Source organism: Nannobrachium achirus (genome assembly GCF_963921795.1).
Source record: "Nannobrachium achirus genome assembly, chromosome: 2".
NCBI lineage: Eukaryota > Metazoa > Chordata > Actinopteri > Myctophiformes > Myctophidae > Nannobrachium > Nannobrachium achirus.
Window position 1 is genome coordinate 39,442,507 of NC_137811.1, and position 17,088 is coordinate 39,459,594.

The window sequence follows — 17,088 nt, forward strand, 5'->3', positions numbered from 1 at the left end:
TTCTTTTTTTACAATGCTCGCCAGAGCATCTGGCGGCTTTAATCACAACGAATCCCAATTAGTCGAACAAGGAGAAATGGTAACGAGACAAGAGGGAGGGCCTGCCTCAGTCAGAATGACATGTCAACCCAGAGAGGACAGAGCAAGGTAGCACCTTCACCTGCTCTTTCCTCACTGTTTCCTCTGCTTTTATTAGCTGATTAAAGTATGTCTGGTTGATCCCATTAAGACGTGAGGCCGAGGTGTGATCCTAGGCCCTCTAAATCAGTAGTTTTCAAACTTTTTCGTGCCAAGAAGCCCCCCAAAATAATATATATTTGGCTGCGGACCCCCATCTGCTCGCAGCGCGGCATGAAGTGACACACTGTGAGATTGAGAACCACTCTTGTAAATCCTTAGAGTTTTCTGACATAATAGCAAAAATCTAAAATGACACTGATGCTTTCCAGGTTTTAATGGTTTAATACAATTCAATTTTTACAATATTATACATTATTATATTTAATAATTGTAGGTTTATAAAGAAAGAGGCATGCGGTACAATAGTAGGCTACATACGGTACGTAGATAGTTCTGTGGGTATGAACATTCACGTTCCCAGTGCGGGTACAAAAGGTCACACCTAAAAACACCCACTGATCGTTTTACTGGTCAACATGGGGTTCAGTCTGTAGAGATGGAAAGAAGTTGGGATTTCTCAGGGGGGTCTGAAACTGATCTCTAGCCCTTGTAAAAGTTGCACACTTAACAGGACGCATGCAAGGTGAAATTGATCGTAGCATGAAGTGAGTGAAATATATGCACAGCTCTTGGCCACCTGGAGGCCTGTGCGTGCGTGCGAGCGTGCATGCGTGCATGCGCGTGTGTGTGTGTGTGTGAGTGTGGTGCGAGTGCGTGCATGTGTGCAAGCGTGCAAATGTGTTCAACAGCAGACACCAAACTGCTAAGACACAGATCCGTTGTGTGTGGTGTGGGGTGATAAGTGCAATAACGTCAAATTAGTAGTGTTTTTATTTAATGAGGCCTCCCATACACTACTATCAAAGCATTCACGACTGCAGACCTCATTATCAACTCAGAGAGCCCAGGGGTTCAACTCCAAAGACAGAAACTAATATATCATATACAGTACTTAGACAGAGAGAGACCTCCCCATCGCACGCACGCACGCACGCACGCACGCACGCACGCACGCACGCACGCACGCACGCACGCACGCACGCACGCACACACACACACACACACACACACACACACACACACACACACACACACACACACACACACACACACACACACCCTTTTTGAAGAACGGGAACTAATCATAAAAAGGGCTTGATGACATAAAACAAAACCACTGGCTTTGACATGGAGGGAGAATTTAGCTCAGTTAGGATTTTTTTTATTTTATATATTTTTTTCAAAAGAGCCTGTTCGGAATTGATCCTATGTGCTTTACAGGATGTATGTCCAGTTTCACTCTCTGCACGACGCGGCTGGATTTATTTCTGTGTCTACGCAGCAGGACATAAATCATGCCCGGGCTCTCTTTCTTGCCCACAAACCCCCTCGTCTCTCTCTGAAGTCAGAGCAAGGGATGTGGCCGGCCTGCAGGACAGAGCCCTGTTCTCTCCCTCCTCCGGAAGAATTAGGTCCTCAGACATTACCACATTGTATTTTGCGGCGCTTAGCCTTTTTCAGAAGGGGGGGGAACCACTCCTGGCTCCACCGACGTGGCCCCCACAGTCCTGCTTGGGCCTCGTGGGCCTCTTTCCCTCACTCTCTAATTAGATTAGCCGGGTCCCCAATCTGGCAACCCGTGCACTCCAATCTGGCAACCCCGGCTACCTTCGCGGCACCGTAATATCTGGTCGTATAAGAGGAGGAAATGACCTAAATGTCGGTTAGCGTGGTATTCTGTTACGCCCAATGGTGTGCTGACAAAACGACTTGGGTAATGGAGACGTTAAGAGGCAAGGGAGATTGTAGGAAAGAGAGGGAGAGGATTTACGGCCCGAGCACTATGAAAAGTGCTGGGCAAACCTAACGCACCGCAGCGCTGTGGCCGGGCAGCCATTTTGAGGGCGGTGGCAGCTGAGAGAACCATCATGGGCCGGGTCAGCTCCAAGACAGCCAATTAGGAGCCCGGGGGCTGTTACAGATCAATAAATCTCACCCGAGCATGGCACCACTCAAGAGGCCTCAAGTTAATTTGCTATTTGGTAAAGAGAACGCGGGACCGCTCTTTCAGGATGCATACTGGAGTCACAGAAATACTACTGGCCTCACTCCCACTCTCTGTGTTCTACTCCCTTATTTATTTATTTTTTTTACTGCAAAACTCTCGCGCAAGTGAAATTACAAGATCTTCTGTTGTCCGACCAGTAGGCAGTAAAATATCAATGTGGCATCACGAAAGGCTTCATCAAGGGAAGCCCGGGCCAACTGAGGAAGCCAAAACTTGAGGTTGAAGAGTTTGACCAGTCGTGTGCAGCATGAAAGCCGTATACTTTCAGTACAAACCAATTCAAGTCACAGACAGAGAGAGACAGGGACGTGCAGAGAATGCTAGAGAGGCAGGGGCCTTTTGGTGAAAATATTGAAAATAGCCGACCTCCAAGCTCACAACGTGTCGCGCTGCGACGCGTTGTGAGCTTGGAGGTCGGCTATTTTCAGTACTTGATACCACGCAAAACTAAGCATAATGAAGGCAATACTGGAGATGTGGGGTAACGGCATGGATTTCTACACGGAGAGGGCTATTTATTGTATTTGTATATTAATGTATTGTCTTGATATGCATTGACCCGAGCAAAACAAATTTCCCTTGTGGATAATAAAGAGAAAGACATCTAATCTAATCTAATCTAATCTAATTCTTTCAACATAAGATGATGTGTTCAAATTCAGGAGAGTTTGAACAAGGCAATTCTCTTGAATGCTGCCTTCAGGTATGGCATGGAAAGAGGGCATTTGCATTTCTTTCACCATAGTGAAAACTGCATTCATGGTCTGGAGAGGGCACTTTTTACAGACGGATAAAAGGGCAGGGGCTCAAGCCCCCTTTCATGTCTATGTGTGCACGTGCCTGGAGAGAGATGACCAGCAGGCAATTGGAGAGGCAGGCGATACAACATAAAAAACCCTTGCAAAAGCCGTGGTTAAAGACTAAATGAAGAGTTCAGATGGCACAGAACTTCCCGCAGTGAAACACATGTGCGGACAAGACTTGATCCAGCCGCACACTAAATTCCACAGCCAGCCATCTAGATGGGACGTGACAGTATAAAACAGAGGAGGACGTCTGGAGATTTCACTGACAGGAAGTGAGCGCTATGAGTGATTTGGCCTCATAAATCATTTCAGAAAGATCCAGCTGATCTCCCAAACCCAGGGAGACTTCTTCTTGTCCAACGGATGAGTCGGCCCTCCAAGGGTATCGTTCGGCGCTGTCGGGTGGAAACCTTGTATGTCCAAGAGCGTTACTTTTCAGGAAATGGGAAACAAATTAACCCGCGTTCTAATGGATTCAGTGTAGTTATTATTTAGTCATAAGCTCTTGTTGAAAGAGTAGTTCACCTCCAAAATGACTTTTTTCTATAAATTACTCCCCCCATGGAGAATTGAATTCATGGGTATTTTTTGTTTTTGTTGCATTCCTAAGCCAATCATTTGAGGAGACTCTTTGTGTCTCCATAGGGAACAAAGCAGGCTCTTTGTGTCTCCATAGGGAACAAAGCAGGCTCTTTGTGTCTCCATAGGGAACAAAGCAGGCTCTTTGTGTCTCCATATAGGGAACCACTGCCGGTCATCAAATGATTGACTTGGGAATGTGACAAAAACAACATATATCCATGAATTCAAGTAATCGACAGAACAAAAGTTATTTTGGGGTGAACTATCCCTTTAAGGCTTTTCATTGGGTAAATATCTATAAAATCCACAGACAGACTTGACCACTTGCACTTTCATTAACAGAAATAGCAGATCTACAAGCTCACGTTGTGAGTGTGTGTTGTGAGCTGTAGTATGAAGAAACAGGGCATTCATTTACAAAAAGAAAAAAGAAATCATAAAAAGTTAAAATATGGAGATACTGTACAAGGTTTCTGCTCGACTGCAACGGTATGCTCTCTGCACAGTGTGGTGCTGGAATAGCTGGCTTGTGTGTGTGTGTGTGTGTGTGTGTGTGTGTGTGTGTGTGTGTGTGTGTGTGCGTGCGTGCGTGCATGCGTGCAGGGGCGTCACACCAAATTCTGGGCCCTGGGTACAAGGATTCACTGCGGGCCCCCCATGAATGTTAACTATTGAAAAATAGTAGATATACAAGTGCCGCGCTGCAAGCTTGTAGATCTGCTATTTTTGAAAAATTGTGGAAAAAGTGTGCAAGAAACCCATGTTTCCATGTCAGTCGATGCTCAAACCTTTTCATGTGAAGGACCCCCAAAATGATATGAATTTGGCCACGGACCCCCATCTAAAAATATTTAGTTCCAGGGACCCCCCTGGAAGCAAAATTTGAGTTACAAATATCCGCTTAAAAAATACATATTCAAAGATTTGCACACATTTTCACGACTTTTCAAAAATAGCAGATCTACAAGCTCGCAGCGCAGCACTCGGTGCCGCGCTGTGAGCTTGTATATCTGCTATTTTTCAATAGCTAAAGTTACTAGGGCCCCTCCACCTTGGGCCCTGGTAACTCAGTCCCACTTTCCTACCCCTTGTGACGCCCCTGCATGCGTGCGAGCGTGCGTGAATGCGTGTGTGCGTACTGCGCCATCTATGACACAAATCAAGATGTTATGGCAGACCGTGATGACTAACTTACTGTTGTTGTGTTTGAGGTTTTGCTGAAGAGAAAATGGATACAATCCTTCAACGCTGGTCCAGTGGGAGCACAGGTCCATAGCTCAGGCCTCGTGAAGGTTGTCCCGAATGGAGGATAAATGGGATCATCTGGGGAATTCCTCTGCAGTGTGTGTTGTTCATCTTGCTGTGTGTGTGTGTGTGTGTGTGTGTGTGTTTGTGCGTGCGTGCGTGCGTGCGTGTGCGTGCATGCACATACACGTGCGTCGTTTGCAAATGCTAGGGAGAGATAGCAACATGAAAATCTTGAGTGTAGCAAGAATCTTGAGATAGCAACATGAAAATCTTGAGTGTGTGTGTGTGTGTGTGTGTGTGTGTGTGTGTGTGAGTTGTACTTTCATTCTATTTCTGCACTGCTCTTAAGTGCACTTGGGTCATTATTTAGTGTGTCATCATTCATTGTGCAGTATATTTTTGTCAAGTATAAAGTAAACACAAGTGTGTACTTGTGTTTGCATGCCTTCATGTGTGTGTGTGTGTGTGTGTGTGTGTGTGTGTGTGTGTGTGTGTGTGTGTGTGTGTGTGTGTGTGTGTGTGTGTTCCAGTTTTCAGTACTTTTACTTCTACTCCACAACACATCTCAGAAGCAAATATTGTACTTTTACTCCACTACAATTATGTGAAAAACTTTAGTGGTTACTTTAGTGGTTTTGATTATTATTACAAAACATACATTATAACCACTTCAGCCCTATATAATACATTTCATGCATTTGAAAATAGACGATGTGTGAGGCTGTGAGCTCACAATCATGCGTCGCGATGCTTGTAGATGCCGCTATTTTCAAAAGATTGTTATCCATTTTACACACTTGAAAACTTGTGAAATGGGATATTCTGCATAATGAGTACTTTCTACTTTTGGTACTTGTTAAGTGCATCTTGATACCAATACTTTTGTACTTTTACTCAAGTAAATCTTTAATTCTGGACTTTTACTTGTAAATACGGAGTATTTCCACATTGCAGTATTGATACTTTTACTTAAAGGGCCACTTCACCTCTGGGACAACCTTATCTTATTTTATTGTTGTTTGGGACACGATCAACACAATCCTGAGTTATTTTTTGTGTTCAATCTGTGTTTTTAGATATTTTAGTATTTCAGCATGACTAGTGATGCATTTTGCATCATCAGTGATGTGTTTTGCATCATATGATGCAAAATGCATCACTAGTACATTGGATGACGTAAACACGTGTTGTTCAAGAATGCTGGTGCCTCATTGGCTGTTGATGGTTGGTGACGTCACCAAGAATGCTGGTCCCTGATTGGCTACGCAGCAAACAGACGCGCCACATACAAAATCACCGAACGCAGTACTTGCACACTCTGCTGGCGCAAGAACAAATGATTGCCAACCACCATTAGCCCTGGTGTCCCTGTTTTCTGCATATATGTCAAAATCTGTCAGAATTTGTAGATGGGCTATTTTAGCTATTGTCGTAGGATGAAGTATATAGGGCTTAAGAAGTTAAGACAATGTCCACCCCCCAGTTTTTTTTCTTTTCTTTTCTTTTTACAAATCGAAACCCTGGCTGTCAGTAAGGAGCTCTTAAAGGCATGCTGCAGCCAAATCCACAGCTGCTTCCAACTAAAGCCCCTTTCTCTCTCTCTCACACACACTGACACGCACGCATGCATGCACACAAGGCTCCAAAGCACCTCCTACAGCATCCATCCCTACGATATTCAGGTCTCTAGCTAGAATGATCCAAATCTATCTATCGTTCCAGTGAAGCATTTTCTTTAGATAATTATTATGTACATTATTGACTAAATACGTTTTGTCAACTCTACAAGGATTCATCACTGTAGGGTTTTCTATGATCACTGTCATCTGGTTCTCACAGGTTGTACGTACTATCATTTATGCAGCCCACTGTGGCATCTTTTGATATAGTATGCATACAAATGAACTTGCCTATCGTCGTTGTCGGGTGGAAAACTTGTATCTCCAAGTTTCAAATGTGTACGTTCTTTCGCGAAGTAAAGCCCTGCTTCATCATACAAGGCCGTCACACAAAAGTAGTGAAAACGGCAGATCTAGCACACAACGCCTCACGGTGCGAGGCGTTGTGTGCTTGTAGATCGGCTGTTTTCACTAGTTTAAATCATTATTAAAATTATAAATGCGAAACGAACGGTTTTGGACATACAAGGTTTTTACCCCGACAACGACGATATACTGTATACGCGCACGCACGTGCACACACACACACACACACACACACACACACACACACAAATACAGCATACAGTATGAGTCATTTTCTCCATTCCCCACCTAAGATGAAGCTCCCACAGCACAGAGCCTGTCCGAACACAAATAATCAGCGCTGATGAGCGATAGGACCAACCCACCATGGTAATTACAGATAATGGTTGGGCTTATTTTGGGCCAATTCACACCATTACTAGATTCACTATTACACATCACTGGCACGTGATGTGCACACAGGGTTTGTAACACTCGATGTTCGTGTAAATGTGTGTGTGCCTGTGTGTGTGTGTGTGTGTGTGTGTGTGTGTGTGTGTGTGTGTGCGTGCAGGGGTGTCGCACCAAATTTTGGGCCCTGGGTACAAGGATTCACTGCGTTATTTTGTGCTTTAACTATTGAAAACAAGCTTGCCGCACTGCAAGCTTGTAGATCTGCTATTTTTTAACAAACGTGAAAATGTGTGCAAGTCTTTGAAGGTTTTTTTGAAAAACCTATGTTTCTATGTCAGTGGTGCTCAAATTCTTTCACGTCAAGGACCCCCAAAATTATATGTATATTTGGCCATGGACCCCCATCTCAAGATATTTAGTTCCAGGGACCCCCCAGAAGCAAAATTTGAGTTACAGATGTTCCCTTAAAAAATACATATATTCAAAGATTTGCACACATTTTCACCACTTTTCAAAACCGCGCTGTGAGCTTGTATATCTGCTATTTTTCAATAGCTTTAGTATAAAATAATTAAGGCCCCTCCACCTTGGGCCCTAGTAACTCAGTCCCACTTCACCCCCCCTTGTGACACCCCTGAGTGTGTGTGTGTGTGTGTGTGTGTGTGTGTGTGTGTGTGTGTGTGTGTGTGTGTGTGTGTGTGTGTGTGTGCGCGCGCGTGCGTGTGTGTGTGTGGGGGAGTAGTATAACAATGTCTCTAATGAAGCTGAAGCTCAGTCTTCACAATCTCAAACTCTGTCTCTGCCATTCCTCAGCATTTGAGTACGATCCCCAAGTTTATCATTCAAGTGCTGCACTGATTGTCTTGTCCTTGTGTCTTCTCTCATAATTATACCCGTGTGCACAGGTCAGTGGTGGAAAAAGTTTTACATTTTTTGTACTTAATAAGTCTAAGTATCAAAACTGTATTATACTTATTATGCAGAATGGCCCGTTTCACACGATTTCAAGTGTATAAAACGTATTAAAATCTTTGGACAATAGCAGATAGGCTATTTTCAAAGGGATGATATAGGCCTATAGGACTATATATGTTAACAGTTTTACTGACAGATTTATTATTTATTTATTGGGGCTGGTGCCAGCAAAAAGCAGCTTACCTTTGCGATGTTATAGAAAAAGATCTATTGATTATTTCCAAACGTTTTATTTTTTTCATTGGACCTATTATATGTGTACTTTAGCCAAGCTGGCGGTCAGCCTTATGCAAAGAATGGATGTGAAATGGCCCTCCCCTCTTTCCGTCGTTCAGAGCATAGAAATGCATAATCTAGATCAGGTCCACAGAGAACAGCCAGGAAGTGAATTGGACATCATTGATGTTTACATGTGGTGGAGATTTGAAAGCAGCATTTCGGGAGATGTTTTTACTGTACACACCCGCACAACCCCTCATCAGCTTACAGTCATCAAACAAGGTAAAAGAACGAGCGTTCGTATTGGCTTTGAGCCGCGTTCAGAATTGGGAGGAGCGTTAACGTTCGAAGCGGTAAAAGAGTTAATACATGTTTTTTTAAGGCTGGGACTTTAACTGATTAAATGCGATTAATTAATTACAGAAAATGTACGCGATTAAAAAAATAACGCATTTTAATCGCACTTAGTTTTTGCACCACAGAACCTTCAGTTTCGGGCATACCGATCATAGCGATGCACCAACCAAGAAGAGACAACAAACGCAAAGGGAGAAGTAGCCGATCAGAGCGCTTTGCTTGGCCCAGTGGATGCGAAATTTAGATTTAAAAAACTCACAAAATGTGTTTTACTTGAAAGAAAATGCTTCTCAGGTCAAATATCGATGTGCGATTAAAATGAGATTAATTAATCACAGAGCCTGTAATTAATTAGATTAAAAATTTTAATCACATCCCAGCCCTAGTTTTTTTTTATAATAATCAAAATCTACATAGTAACTAGCAACTAATGTTTTTAACCCATTAAGACCTGGAATTATTTTATGCTTTAACTATTGAAATATAGCAGACCTACAAGCTCACAACGCGGCACCAAGTGTCCGCGCTGCGAGCTTGTAGATCTGCTATTTTAGATAAATCTTGAACATTTTTGCAAATCATTGAATATATATTTCATATCTCTGCTTCTAGGGGGTCCCTGGGTCTGCGGCCAAATACATGTAATTTTGGGGGTCCTTGACATGAAAAAGTTTGAGAACCACTGATTTAGAAGAAGGATTTAGAAGACCACGCTATTCAGTTGCGCTCCCTGCTCACCAACCTGTAGGTGTCACTATAGAGCAGTGACAGAGGTCTCCTATCTGGCGTCCCACCCGCGAACATTTCCAATTTAAGGGGAACACACACTGGACGCGTAGGCGGCGCGTCAAAAAATACGGCCCATTATTTTCAATGAACTAACCCACACCGGCAGAGTGCAGACCAGCACAGCCGCGGGTCTGCCGCCTCGTCTGCCGTGCCGATACGCCACTGTTCTATATTTCCAGCGTTGCCGCACGGTGAACATGTTCTCCCATTGTTCTCCCCACTGGGGGAAATGGATGTGCTGTGTGGCAGCGCACCGCATCCAGTTGGGGTTACCGCGTGGCACTTCACATGCGTTGATACCGCGACGTGACGATGCACAGCCGCCCGCGTCCAGTGTGTGCTCCCCCTCAGTAGGTTGGAATGCCTGGTGAACCCAGAGACACTGAGGAGATTTCAAACCCCATGTAGGCTCTACAAAGGCAGGAACTAACCAGATGCTTTATTGTCTGTTTATTGTTTTCCATGTTAGTGCCACAGTATATTTGTTTCCTGCTGAGTTTGACAAGTCAAAGACTGAAGTGCAGGTCAGTATTTGTAGACACAATTTTGACCACGTATACATAAACGTAGAGTCTACGTTTATGTATACGTGGTTGAGATTTTACGGATACGGATGTTTACGGATATGAGTTTGATACATATTTACGGAGATGAACAGTATACGATACGTGGTTGAAATGTTCGGGAAAAAGACAGTTTTCCCATAAATGACATCAATTGTTTGTTTATTTGGGTCTTACCACCACATTGTTGAAAAGGTGTAAAAGACCTGTGAACTGTGAGACATGCCAGGCATCGGTAATTCAGTCTTAAGGGCTTTGCACACAGGCGCGATTTTCAACCATTGCGTTTTCTTTCTTTTTTTTTTGTTTGTTTGCTGGATGATTAAAACGCATTGGATTTGGTGTGCAAGGCTGTGCGGAATCCACACTGCGGATCCGAAAAGGAGTCATAAAAGGAGTCAATGAGTTTTTACCGCATGCGACAAGACGCACACTTGCCGCATGGCAAATTACGAGCCGGTGTGCATGAGGTCATAGAGAATCATTGTTTTCTTTAAAAAAATAATTAATCATCTGTTTTTTCTGCAAAAAAAAAAGAAAACGTGTCTGTGTGCCTGAATGAGCCAATGAGACATCAGACAAGTGCTTGTATCTATTATCTTGAAGAGGAATCAACGTTGCAGGGAGGTTTAGCCAACATTGACTCTGTTTATTTATTTGTATTTGATAACATATCATTTTAAAGACTATGGAGATAATTACACATTGTGTATACGCCAACTCAACAAATCTAACGTGAAATTTGATGTCAGTACTACAACGAGTGATTCAGAGCACAGTACTGGTAACATTAAGGATCAATAACATTTTCTATTATTTTTGTTGGAATTGTCTTCTAATTTGTTCACATCTTCACTAAGATTTTTCTCACGACTCACAAATTGTGAACTTTTATTGATGAATTAAATCAATGAATTGTTGTTGTTCAATATTTGTTGTCATTTGTACTCCACAACATGGGATACGTAAATATGGGAGGCCTTCTGTTTGTGTGTTGGGGGAGAGCAATCAGAGCATGCTGGAGGGGGAGTAGGTAAGACCTTCAATCTATCACCACTGAGGAGGACTGAAAGAATTAGGAAAGAATTTACACTCCTGTTAATAAACAAATAATCAATGATCATTAGGTAAAACCCTGTCCAAAGGATATGCTGGGGTTCAAGTGGTTAAACGTCAAGTATAAAGTTATTTTCAGTCAGTTCTGATGGAAACCGACTTTTCTCCAATATGATGTAAGATTCTAAAAATTATAATTCAGGGGTGCCGTGGATGAAAAGGTTAGTTTTGGTAAACCCCTGCACTAAGTGCATGAATTCATGAAACAGCAACACCTCCAGCCATGAACAAACTGCTGTGCATGGGTGGGTGAACGGTCAGTGTGCGCCAACCATATGGTTGCCACATCTCCGGTTCGATTCCAGCCCAAGCCATGTGTTGTGCATCTTTCCCTCCCTACCCTCACTTCCGGTCTCTCTGCACTCGCCCATCAAAACAAAGCAATAACCGCCTGACAAATAAACAGTCGGAACAACAAGGCAATGCTTGATTAAGTGAATTGTCAATGTGAAACTCGTGTTCAAATGGGATCTTACTTTACTTCATTAACAGTTTGCAGATTGTACAGACGGTTTACATGTTTGTTAAAGGGATAACACAAAAAGCCCTCAGGGCTTGTTCCCATTGTGGTCTTCATAATGCATGCCATGTACAGTATGCATATAAAACAAAAACAAAACAAAAAACAGCACATTTTTGTTACACCAACATTGTTTTTGTGATGCCCTTTTGTGCCCTTACTTGATATGTGAAACATTATAAAGATGGTTATTTGTCCAAAGGAAACAGACCATCACTACACTAGTCAACATGCCCGTAAGTTTGTAAATGCGTATGACAATGAGTATCACAATATTATTTTTTCAAAACACATAAAATCCACTAGATTGCTTCTGTCTGTGGCTCACAAACCACTGGACTGATCAGTGCCAAATCTCTTAATATACACGCCTCCAGTAGGCCAAGTGCATCAAGACGTACCAAATATGTTTCGCATAATTTGTGAATTTATTTTTTGTGTGAATATGCTTTTCCACATTTTGTGAATTCATAACCTCAGTTCTTCCGCCAACCTCAACATGATGTCAGAGATAAAAGAAAGAGATACACAGGGAAGACACCCATCTTAGTGTCACTCACATATTAACTGTTATGTTCCCATACCCTACAGCAGTGGTTCTCAAAGTGGGGTTTGGGGACCCCAGGTGTCCTTGAGAGAGTTCCAGGGGGTCCCCAGCTAAATCATAGATAGGAACCAAATGAACCCTTAAAGGAGTAGTTCACCCCCAAGATGACTTTTTTTCTATTGATTAGTCACGCCATGGAGAGTAGAGTTCAAAAATAATATTTTTTGGTTTTTGTAACATTCCTAAGACAAATTTACCCCCATTGATTCCGGATGGGGGTACATTTATTGTTATCACATTTTTGTCTTAGGAATGTGACAAAAAACTAAAAAAATTATTGCACTCTACTCTCCATGGCATGAGTAATCAATAGAAAAAAAGTCATTTTGGGGATGAACTACTCCTTTAAGGCCTGGGTATGTAACTCAGAGACTCTCTATTTTACAATATAAATTGCGGTCTCAGAGATAGAAATGCCATGGGGGTCCGTAGCCTAATGCATGTCAAACTGGGGGTCCTTGAAATTAAAACGGTTGAGAATCACTCCTAGAGCCGTAAAAATCTTCTCTTATGAGGGTCCCTGGCATATCTTTTGAAATGGGGCTCTGCAGACTAATAAGTGTCAATGTGGGGGTCCTTGACATGAAAAGGTTTGATCCAAAAGAGGAACCAGATGTTTGCCCGGGACCCAAACTAAAGTCCCGTTTTCACAGCTGAGCTTGTAGATCTGCTATTTTCACAACTTCTTAGAACATTTGTTTTTGAATTTATGGAATTTCTTAATTTTAGATTTTTATTTATGGAATTATTTAGAGAAATGTACAAAAAATATATTTTTAATTCATGATTTATTTTTGGGGGATTTAAAGGGGAATTCCACTAATTTTCAACTTTGAACTATGTTATTAATATACCTTAGAGTTGTGAGTTCAAATTTGAAGATTTTGAACTATGTCATTTAAAAAAAAATCACACCCGTGTGAACTGAGCCATGTAGTGTTAAGAAAAACAATATAACATAAAACACACACACACACACACACACACACACACACACACACACACACACACACACACACACACACACACACACACACACACACACATTGAGATTTTATCAGGAAATAGTCAGGTGTTGCAATGCACGCCCTTTATGGTTTCCGTTCCCATTACCAGGAAGGGGCTGTCCCTGTGACACATCAGCTGATTAACCCAGAGGGACTACGCTGGAACTGCTGGTTGGTTGTCTAACAGCTGGTCAACAGCCGATTGAGTAGGAACTAGGAACACTTTAACATAATTCACTGCTGTTTCAAGGGGGAAATCCTGCTCTGTTAAAATACTATCAGCATGATGTCTGTATTAATGTTTACATAATACAGCTGACAGAGTACAGCATACTGCAATGGGCCTGGTGTACAAGCTACACTACACACTAAGATACCCATGTACCTAACAAAATACTTCCAAAACGTCAAGGATGTTCATAATTACAACAGCAGAGGCAGCTCCACAGATCAAGTCCAACCCAGATTTGGCTAAAAAAGGGTCAGATTCCGTTCTCCTACTATGCTGCAAAAATGTTGAACGCCCTACCAAAGGCCTTAAAGGAGAGTAAATCCCTACCTTCCTTTAAAACGGCACTTAAAAGCCATTATAGCTATGTCTGCTACTGCCTATCTTTACCTCCCCCTGACCTTTCTATTGTAAATACCATTTATTTTTGCATTGTTTGACAAATGTTTTCTTTTTTTACATTTTCTGCATAGTGTGTTTTATTTGTCTGTCATTCTATGTTATACGAGTTAAAGGACCCCAATTGAAACAACACCAATTTTCTCTTTTAGGTATCCTTTTAGTTGACCTTGTACCAGTGGCAGTGAGTGAACTGTACTGTCATGAAACTGTACCTTTTCCTATGCAATCTTCTAATAAAGTCTTCAATCAATCAATCAATCAACCAACCAAACAGAGCAACTTCGCTCATCAACTACACATCTACTTACTTTACTAACAATGAAAAGCATGACTGAACTGGACTGTGATTGTCCATTTTAATCATTGGCATGCAACTAGCAGTGGAGTTTTTCATAGGGGGGAAGGTGGGCGGCAGCTCTCGCTCAGCCCTTTTGTTCATTTGTAATTTATTTTTTCTTTACATTAGACTAAATAACAAAATGATATGATAAATGTCAAAGTGATTTGTAGTATGTGTGTAAAAAAGACGGGGACAAGTAGTTCAAAAGTCATACTGATTTGATATTGGCATACATACAGTATACAGTGGCGGTGGCATTAATGTAAATAGTGGTTTTTTTCCTTCTCACAGCAAGTCTTGTCCCTCCTGCAGGAAAAGACGCTAAAATCGCCGATGCCAATTACCCCCCATGTGTACTGTCTGTGGTACCTGGTATACTGTACAACCACATGCCTCCACTGATATGCACAGAGTTGACAGCCACTAGTTTTTTATGTGAATTACACCAGGAGAGTGTAACACAGAGGTTCACAGTATCTTCTCCAGCTCCGTTCCCTGCTGAACAGGCACCCTGATCAATCAGTCGGAATCATTGATGCAGCGACAAGGACACAGTGTCCCACCAGCTCCCCACCCACGAACAATGTGTTTATAGCGGTGCACCCAGCCAAGCCGGAGGCATCGCCGCCAGGAATCCTAACCCCAAGTGGTGGTGGGTGACTGATTTAGTCCAACACCACCTGGACCCCCCTTTGCATTTATACACTTAATGATTCCTCTTCGATTTATCCATGCTTCTACATTACTAACTCAAACTGACTGCAATGCATAGCAGGGGTTCAAACTGACCTGTTCAAACCTGGTACAGGTGAACAGGTGTACAGTGCTTTCTGGAAGTACATTTAAAGTCATTTTCTTTCCAGTCCTCTTGCTCAACTCTCCTTCCCACTGTCGAATGTGTCCTCGTAAATGCTTCCGCCAAATGAATGCATGTGGACGAGACGCATCAATTTATAACGCACTTACTTTGCTAAAAGAGCTTCATGAATACTCTGCTGGGAGAAAGAAAACGTGATGCGGCCACAGTAACCGAAGGCAACTCTTCAGAACTTGCCACTCATCAGAGGGCTGCTCGCCGCACAATTGTGGCTCACCACGGCACCACTATGGGCCCCCGGCCCTCTTCACTCTGGACACCATGGGTACTGGGTTGAACCAGCACCAGGCATTATGTCATGTGAAGCCACACACTGACTGACTGACTGACTGACTGACTGACTGGATGGCTGCTTGACTGACTGACTGAGTGATGGAGGCTCCATTCCCAGCGAGCTGTTTCAGGCCAGGCTGTCAGCTCAAGAGCCCACGTCCTGCTGTGTCCCATTTATAAGGATAGCCTCATGTGTGCACACCAATGACAGCACAGGAGGGGAGAAAATGTGGGATTCATTTGGCCAGCATAAGTGGTCAGGTTTAGGGGACGAGAGAAACATGTGGGTTAGCGGGGGGGACCACACAATAGAAAATACAATAGAGCAGGGGTCTTCAACGTTTTCAGGCCAAGGACCCCTTAGTTGAGAGAGAAATGAAGCAGGGACCCCCACAACCTTTTCATAGATTCCATATAGTTTTCCATATCGTTTGACAGCACAATCAACAGTGTATTTTGGATTCATGTCAATTTGGGTTTTTAGATATTTAATCACTTCAACCGTCAATACTTACGGTAATAAACTTGACCTTTCACTCTGTACTTAGTCTGCTCTTTTTCCCCTCTCCGCCAAACGTCTTTGCCGAAAATAGCCGATCTACAAGCTCACAACGCCTTGCAGCGTGAGGCGTTGAGCGCTTGTAGATCTGCTATTTTTGGCAAAAGTTCTCAGAATATGGACGCTAGGATTCAAGTAGTTAATATAAAAGGAGAAAAAAGTTTCTATCACACAAAGATTTGGAGGACCCCCTGTAGTAACTCTGAGGACCCCCTAGAGGTCCCAGACACCCTGTTGAAGACCCCTGCAATAGGGGATATTCTGCCAGGTTCCGTCCGTGTGGTGTGGGAACGCTGCCTACATCAACAGATTACTCCACACGGGAGAAAAGTTCATTGATGACTTGTCCGTCACCCTCCGTGGCTGACAAGCAGATCAGACGGCTCCCACACTAGTGTCCATAAAATCTCAACCAATTTCGATCACAAGTACAGTAACGGCATTCACTCCTGCCATGGAGGCAGATGTATTGCGGTGCATAAAACCTTCCTCAACAGTCTCTTTAACAGCTACCAGAAGACAGAGCTTGGAATGAAGTAAGATGATATAGCCCACGGAGAAACACAGTTCACTTAAAATGGCAAAGTGAAACCCACAAGCCATTAATGTGACATTAACATTAAGGCTGCAGTTATACATTGTTTTCTTAGAGATTATTCTATCGACTACGTTTTGGTTAACTGAATAATCTCTTTTATATCATTTAAACCTTTCTATTGATATATATCTTTGAACCGACACAATAAACAATAATAATAATAATAAACAACATTAAAAATTAAGATTATTTTTACTCCGATTAACTGTTGCAGCCTGGACTCAAGAGTCCATTTATTACTGTATTTTGTTACTGTATTTAAAAACATACAAACAATATAGGATGTGAATTACTGTAACAGTAGCAGCCCTAATTAACTCATTCTGTGCCAAATGCCAAAATGGCTCCAAGGTAGGTGGGCCACGATTTTGTATGTTTTTCTTTACTATGCAATG